Genomic DNA, 9,077 nt, shown 5'->3' with positions numbered 1-9,077 from the left:
TCGCTGGAGAAGGATGTCATGCTGGGTAGGGTGGAGGGTCAGAGAAAAAGAGGAAGACCCCCAACGAGATGGATCAGCCAGGTGGCATCATTGATGGACTTAAGTGTGGCAGCGGTAGTGAGGTTGGCCCAGGATCGAACATTGTTTCGTTCTGTGCATGGGTCGCTATGAGTCGGTTCCGACTCGATGGCACCTGACAACAACAACAAGATAGTAGTAGGAATAGCAGACAAGGCATATCAAAGATTAATTTTGTTGTTGAAGAGGGTTGGTTGTTGATTGTTAGGTGCCATGGAGTCGGAACCGACTCATAGACTCATAGCGACCCTGTACAAGGTTTCCGAGGCTGTAAATCTTTACGGGAGCAGAAAGCCTCATCTTTCTCCCTCGGAACAGCTGGTAGTTTCCAACTGCTGACCTTGAGGTTCGCAGCCCGATTTGTAACCACAATGCTAAGAGCCATGCAATCCACCAGTACTACTCTAGTACTGTCTTTTCACTCATGTCTGAAATTTGTGTTGGAGACATATTTATTCTCAAAGTGTCCATTGGTGGATTCTTCAAGCTTTTTCAGTTTTTTAAGCATTCAACACCTATAAAAGTAATTATCCTATTGCTTCTTGGGGCCACATCTCACAGCATAAATAAAAAACTTTTGTTGTTGCTGTTGTTAATGTCTTTGTCTCTTAACTCTTTCAACAAAAGGCATTTATTTCAAGGTGTGGAAGTGGAATGAAAAGAAAAAGAAGAAGATTAGGGGAAAACAAAACCCTGTATTGCCATACTTAAATAATCTATAAAAGGCAAAAAGATTACTGTGAGATGTTGGTGTGGCGTTGCAAGATAATGCACTGGACTGAAATGTCAGTTTGAACTTCAAGGTCAGTTGTTAAAACTCCCAAGCTGCTCCTAAGAAACTCTAGACAGGTTTGCTATGAGTCCGAATCGACTTGAGACATGCAACAACAACAAAAAAAGTAGGTGACACTGTGGAAATATTGAATAAATCATATTGTTGTTGTTAAATGCAGTTAAGTCAATTCTGACACATAGAGACCTTGTATAGGGCTTCTGAGGAGCAGCTTGTAAACTTGAACCACCTACCTTGCAATTGAAACTGACCTTGCAGTCCGGTGTTTACCCTACAGTGCCTCATCCAGACTCCTGAATCATACATACTTTAAATTACTAATTTTGTCTGCAAAAAGGCATCATAATTTATCTATACTTTTTACATTTTTAGTCTTGTCACGTAATTATTTTTGTTTTTTTTAAAGTTTTTATTATGAATTGAATGAAAGCTTACAGTTTTACATTCAGTTTTACATTCAAAAATCATCAGTTTTACATTCAAAAATCTTATACTTTGTTTCATAACAATGATTATAATCCCCTCCATGTACCATCAGTTAACAGTATTTCAAAATTGTTGTGTTGTTTAATAATACCATGGGAATAAATATTAATCACAATAGCCTATTTCATTAACAACAAAGGACAGGAAACACATAATTTATTTGAACTTCCAATGCTTTTCCTGTTTCCCACCCCATCTTGTTCTCTTCCCATACCCTAACTTTCCCTGTCAAGAATGGTAAAGTACTCAACCTAATCAAAATAAGACACTGCAGAGGCAGCAAGATACATTGGGAAGATTAGAGTGGAATAAAAATGGCTAGAGAATAGTTCAACGATAAGAGTAAACTTGAGAACAGACATTTTGGAAAGGTACAAATGGTTGAGAATTCACACAGGGCTGTCTCAAAGATGTCACCACTGGGAAAAACCACAATAGAAAAGATACTCTTTTCCTTGTTATCTTTGCATTTGTATGCTCTACTAGCTCTTGCCTACAGCACATTAAATTGATTAGGTCTGTTTATTGACATAATAGTTGTAGACCTGGACACATGTTAGGAGACATTAATCACTTATTAATAGGAATTACTACATTTTAGCTGTCACAAATGCTTACAAAGGAAATCTTCATAATTTGTTTCTTTTCCCATTACTTGAGCATTATGACAAATTTCACATTTGTAAAATGATATTTGTGTTGCCTTGAAGTCATTGGAACGTTTAAATCTGCTAATAACTGTTATATTCTTTTTCTTGCAAACTAGAAGGTAGAGAAAGGGAAAAATAGCAAGTTTTAAGAAAACCACATGCTATTCTAAGTCAGCAGCTTAATTAAGAAAAGGCTAGTTTTAGATTTGTTGCATAGAAAAACAGTAAATTCATATATGATTAAATATAATTATTTTCACAGGTATATTTCTATTTTCCTGGGATAAGTTTCTAGTGTTTCCAGATTTTAATAGCTTATCTTTTAGAGCATAACATAAAGCAGGTCTAAAAGGAATACATATATTTTTAGTAAACTATTTAACAATTTGAACGGGCATTGTTTGCCATCTGTTCTGTCTGCAATGCTCTGTCTGCAAGAGCATAATCTAAGAAATAAATAAAGTAACTGAAAATTCCATTTGGAGTCCACAAATTCATAAAATCAGGATGAAATTTTCATCCCTCTCCTACTAATGGCAAGTTGTCTGGTAATGAGATTTGCTACAAGTATATCACCAAAGGGAAAAGTCAGTAGTCCTGACATGAGCAGGCACTCAAATTGCATTGGATTCTTAATACAGTGCTACTCTTCTGTGTCCCAAACTGTCAAATTATATGGGGTAGGGTAGATTGCTTGACATGGTGTCAAATTCTTACAGGATTCTGGATGACTAAACATCTTTATTTAACCACCATACTGCTAGTACCACATGGGAAAGGGCCTGAAAAGGTTAATGTAAACATTGTATGCTTCCTTCAAACCATACCAAATACCACATCTGGTGGGTCACATCACCCTGCAGTCAAAACTCAAAGGACATTTGCGCTGTGAATGTCAGGATAATTTTATGAGAACCAGATATCAGGCAACTGGAGTAGAGTTTGGGGAGGAGGCTGATTGTTACATGCAAGCAGTTTGGTTTTATAAAAAAAGGCTACAAGTGTGAGGCCAGGACCCTCAATAGTAGTCATTGAAGTTTCCAGACAAATTATAACCATGCTACACCTAACATCACATGGCAGTGAAAATTTTGCACTAATAAGATTTCAGAGCTCTATGACTCCACATGAATTAAAGTTGTGGATTAGATAATTCAGTCACATCTGCCAGTTTTGTGATAAGAATAAAGAATACAAGGTATAACACACTACTTGTATGTTAAAAAATAACTTTTGTTTAAAACTTTGTTGTATGTACATTTATTTTTTAACTTAGTTATTGATACTTAGATTATCTTCCCTTGCCTTCTCCTACCACAAATATTACTACAGTGAGCATTCCATAAACATGGTCCCTAATAAGTACTTGTTTAAGAATTCTTTAGGATATGTCTATATATAAGGGGGCTTCAAAAACTAATGGAAAATTCCATTATCTTTTATTATTCCACTTATCATTATTCCACTTTTCCACAAACACTTTAAAGCTTCCTTGTATATATGCAGATCAGAATCAGAGTGTTCTGCTTAATACCGCTTATAAATATTTTACAATGAAAATACACCCCTTTGTAATTACATATTATTTTCTTTCCCCTACCTTTTATTATTTGGCCTTAAGAACATCATAATTTATTCAGCTACACAAGATAAGAGTCTAAATAGTCCTTGCCTTCTACTTATTTTCCATTTCTTTTGAATAGTCATCACACTTTATATATTTTCTTATCTCCACAGTATAGATAGAATTGATAGTAACTTCTATAATTCTTTTATAATACCCACTGAAACATCAGCCTCTTTCCTGCCATAATTAAATTCTTCATAATTTTTTTAACATCTTACATTGTTCCTTTTCTACATCATCACAATAGCATTACTTAGTTGCCTCTCTTAAATTGACATGTAGTATAATGATATTCAAAGCATTCTTAAAGACTTAAAGAAATGCTAACTTTCCTATATGTCTTTACTGGTTTACAAGCAACTTTTTATTGTATATTTCACATTTCATTACTATTACTTGCTAATATCCATTTTTCACAAGCCACAAACTCCTTAAAGATGGAATTATGTCTTATTTGTATCCCTAGTGCCTAGAAAATGGTAACTGTTCCACACACATTTGTTGAATGGGTTTTTATTATTATTCCCTCAGGCACTAATCTCCTCTTTTCAAATAATAGTTAATTATCTGACAAAGTAATCCTACATTGAGATGATAATATATACATATATTGTCTTTAATAAGCTGAAAATAAGTAAAACTGAACAATATATTTATCAAGCACTTACATTAGAATATTAAGGCAAAACAAATAATGCTATGTGTATGCTTCTGTATATAAGTTGTTTCTGGATAAGAGATGAACGACAGGATGTGGGAGAAGTGCCTATGCAAATATAGATTTTTAGAAATATCTGATTCCTTGGATTACATTATAAATTTGTTTTATTAATAATAAATTATTAAATAAAATCAGAGATGACCATGTATGTATAAAACAAGATGCAAATAAACGATGAGCCACAAAATATGATGAATGCAATTCTGTGATCTGAATTCCAAGAGAGAAGGAAAAAATGCCTTTGCAATTCTGAAATGAGTAGTATTTCTCCAAAGAAACTTGACTTTTGCAATTTTATACCTCTTAATTTAAAAATGAATACATAATACTACTAGTGTGTATTTAAAATTTTTGAAAACACTGCTATTATTACATATTCAGTTTTGAATCAAGAGAAGTTTTTCTCAATACTCTTATTACAAAATTATAGCAAACTACCAGGTGTTCTGCATGGGAGAAAGATGAGGCTTTCTGCTCATGTAAAGATTTATAGCCTCGGAAACCCTGTGCAGGGTCACTGTGAGTCAGAAACGACTCCACAGTACTTAACAACAACCAGTATGTGCCTCACACATCTCTTCGTTGGTCATACTCCAGTAGCTTGCATGTTTCTGTGTTGCTAGAAGCTATGCCACTGGTTTTTCAAATGCCACCAAGATCACTCATAGTGGAGCTTCCAGACTAAGAAGAGACTAGAAAGAAGGAATAGGCAGTCCATCTCTGAGGGACTGCCCTTGAAAAACCTCAAGAATAACAGTGAAATATTGTCTGATGTTATTGTTGTTAGGTGCCATAGAGTCAGTACTGACTCAAAGCGACCCTATGTACAACATAACAAAACACTGCCTGGTCCTAGGCCAACCTCACAATTGTTGCCACGCTTGAGCCACTGCTGCCACTTTGCCAATCCATCTTGCTGGGGGTCTTCCTCTTTTTCTCTGACCCTCCACCTTACCAAGCATGATATCCTTCTCAAGCGACTGGTCCCTCCTGACAATATGTCCAAAGTAGGAGAGACGAAGCTTGGCCATCTTGGCCTCTAAAGAGCACTCTGGCTGCACTTCTTCCGAAACAGATCTCTTGGTTCTTTAGGCAGCCCATGGCACTTTCAATATTCTCCTCCAATACCATAACTCAAAAGCATCAATTCTTCAGTGGTCTTCCTTATTCACTGTCCAGCTTTCACATACACATGAGGTTATTGAAAATAGCATGGTTTGAGTCAGGCGCACCTTAGTCTTCAAGCTGACATCTTTGCTCTTCAACACTTTAAAAAAGGTCTTGTGCAGCAGATTTGCCTAATGCAATACATCGTTTGATTTCTTGACTGCTGCTTCCATGAATGTTGATAGTTGATCCAAGAAGAATGAAGTCCTTGACAACTTCAATCTTTTCTCCATTGATAAGAATGTTGTTCATTGGTCTAGTGGTGAGGATTTTTGTTTTCTTTACCTTGAGATGTAATCCATACTGAAGGCTGTGCTCTTTGATCATCGTCAGTAAATATTTTAAGTCCTCTTCACTTTCAGGAAACACGTTGTTATCATCTGCATATCACAGTTTGCTCATGAGTCTTCCTTCAATTCTGATGGCATGTTTTTCTTCAAATAACCCAGCTTCTTAGATTATTTGCTCAGCATACATGTTGAATAAGTATATTGAAAGATTATAACCATGTCTCACATATTTCTTAATTTTAAACCATTCAGTGTTCCTATGTTCCTTTCAAAAAACTGCCTCTTGGTTCATGTACAGATTACTCATGAGTACAATTAAGAGTTCAGGAATACTCATACTTCACAATGTTGTCCATAGCTTTTCATGGCCCACACAGTTGAAAGCCTTTGTGTAGTCAATAAAGCACAGTTAAACATGTTTCTGGTATTCTCTACTTTCAGCCAAGATCCATCAGACACAGATTAAGTCAGTTTAATTCTCTGTATTTCACCTAGTGAAGTCCACATGTATAGTTGCTGTTCATGCTGTTATAGAAAGGTATTTACAATGAAAAAGTAATTGGTTTTGCAAAATACAAATGCAAAAATAAAAAATTCAACGTTGAGCAAATAATCCAAGAAGTTGGACTATATTAACAAAAAATGTGCCTCTAAATCTGAAGGAAGACTCATTTATTAAACTGCAAAATGTACATCATACAACCTTGCTTGCTGAAATCAAGAAGACTCTATGCACTTGCTGATGAAGATAAAAGACTACAGCCTTCATTAAGGATTACAACTCAAAGGAAAGAAAACAAAATATCCTCACAAATTGACCCTAAATATCCTCACAAATTGACCCTAAATAACATCATGATAAAAGGAGATAATATAGAAATTATAAAGGATTTCATTTTACATGGATCCACAGTCAATACTCATGGAAATCAATAAATCAGATTTGCATTTGGCAAATCTGCTGTCTGAGACTTCTTTAAATTATTAAATACCAAATATATGACTTTGAAGATTAAGGTATGCCTGATCCAAGCCATGATATTTTCAATCACTTCATATACATGTGAAATCTGGGAAATGAATAAGGAAGACTAGAGAATTATTGATGCATTTGAATTGTGTTTTTGAAGAATATTGAAAGTAGCAGGGACTTCCAGAAGAACAAACAAATGTGTCCTGGAAGAAGTACAGCCAGAATTTTCCTTAGAAGTGAAGATGTTGAGATTTAATCTCACACACTTTGGACACATTTTCGGAAGGGACCAGTACCTGGAAAAATACACCATGCTTGGTAAAATAAAGTGTCAGAGAAAAGGAGGAAAATCATTATGTTTCAGTCTACTGTTGCAGCTACTGTGCCAATCTATCTCAATGGCGATAGATTGGCACAGTAGCTGCAACAATAGACTGAAATGTAATAATAATTGTGAGGATGGCTTAGGACCAGGCAGCTTTCATTCTGTTGTGCATCGAGTACTAGTGAATCAGAGCCAACTCCATGGCATTTCACAACAACAACAACCAGTGTGTGATTGTGACAAAAATACTTCCTTTCTATTGCTACACTTAATAAAATGCCTGATTGTAACACTAAGGTGTCTTTCAGTAAGGGAATTTATAATTTTATGAACAGATTGTATTTTTAGAAACCTAGTATTCTTTCAGCATAGCATAACTCAACTCATATCATCCAGGCTCCTAACTTTTTTATATACACAATATATTGTGTACCTGAGAAATTATGGAAAACTATAAGTAAGTATGTTGTTGTTGTTATGTGCCGTGGAGTCGGTTCTGACTCATAGCGACTTTGTACAGGGTTTCCGAGGCTGTAAATCTTTACAGGAGAAGAAAACCTCATCTTTCTCCAGCGGAACAGCTGGTAGTTTTGAACTGCTGACCTTGCGGTTCGCAGCCCAATTCGTAACCACTACGCTACCAGAGCTCCTTATGAGTATGTATAGATCAAAGAAAAAGAGAAAGACCTATAATAACAAAATGAATTGACGCACTGGCTGCAACAAGAGGCTCACTTGCAATGATTGTGTGAGCAGGGTCAGGCAGTGTTTTCTTATATTGTACTTGGGATCCCAGTGAATCAGAACAGACTCGATGACACTTGTTAAAAACATGAACTATGCTGAAAACTCAAAACTTGGCAAACATGAAAGACTAAGGAACATAGAAACATTTTTAGGAAATAATCTTAACCACACAATTCTCCTTAACATTTTTTGTCTTCTCTATTTGAACTGTCCAAATTTTATTGATGCTGCTTACTGAGCCTAATGTGTCTGTCTAGATTTAAATTTCTAGACCACTTTCTCAGTTTTTGAGGAGTAACTTGAGAACCACCTTTTCTTTAAAGATTTTTAAAATCTACTACCTTTTCTTTTAAATTTTTTAAATCTCTCTATTAAAATCAAGTCACATTCCCTTTCATTGCAACAATTCTAATTTTACTAGAGTAAAATAAAATGAGAGTTAAAATCCATGGACCTTTCATTTTATTTTAATATATATTCTATTTACTATAAATTTGTCTACACTTTATTGAAAACACATTGCCATGTGTTCTCAAAACATTACTAAACAAATTATTGAATGCTTAATCAGTGTGCATACACAAGATTTGCATTATGTTGAACTCAATGCAGGAGGGGAGAGTGAATGCCTGGGACTTAAAAAAGGTCTGCAGTAGTGAAGTGAATGTGTTGGGCTCTTGAAACTTCTCAGACTTTCTTTTCAGACCAGTCCCCATCATCCAGTAAAATCTATCTATTAGCTATAGAGATGCCACACAGCTAAAAGAGATAAGGAAATAACTAATCATGGGAAGCAGCAAATTATATGGAAAACTTCCCTCCCTAATCATCTGGTGACTTTTAAAAAGGCATTCTCTAAGTCTCATTCATTCTATGTAAAAACAAAAGATTTAACCTAAATGATCTCTGAACTCCTCTCTAGGTTAACATACAATATGTTACATATATATGAAGAAATTTATTCTGAAATTTAGAGATAACAAGCAAATTTCTACTTTCCCATATTGATTACAAAAGCATAATATTCTCATTTATTTTATAGTTATTTTCACTAGTCAGAAACTATAGCAGAACACTACAAACTACCTCTCATTAAGCAAGCAATCCAAACGAGTCAAAATAGGTAAAAAAAAAAAAAAGCAGGTTTTTTTAATGTATCAATAAAGGAAGACTATTTTGAATATATATTTTTGTTTCATGTCATTGAGTACAGATGAATG

Source organism: Chrysochloris asiatica, unplaced genomic scaffold (assembly GCF_000296735.1).
Source record: "Chrysochloris asiatica unplaced genomic scaffold, ChrAsi1.0 scaffold00189, whole genome shotgun sequence".
NCBI lineage: Eukaryota > Metazoa > Chordata > Mammalia > Afrosoricida > Chrysochloridae > Chrysochloris > Chrysochloris asiatica.
This window is presented reverse-complemented; position numbering follows the sequence as displayed.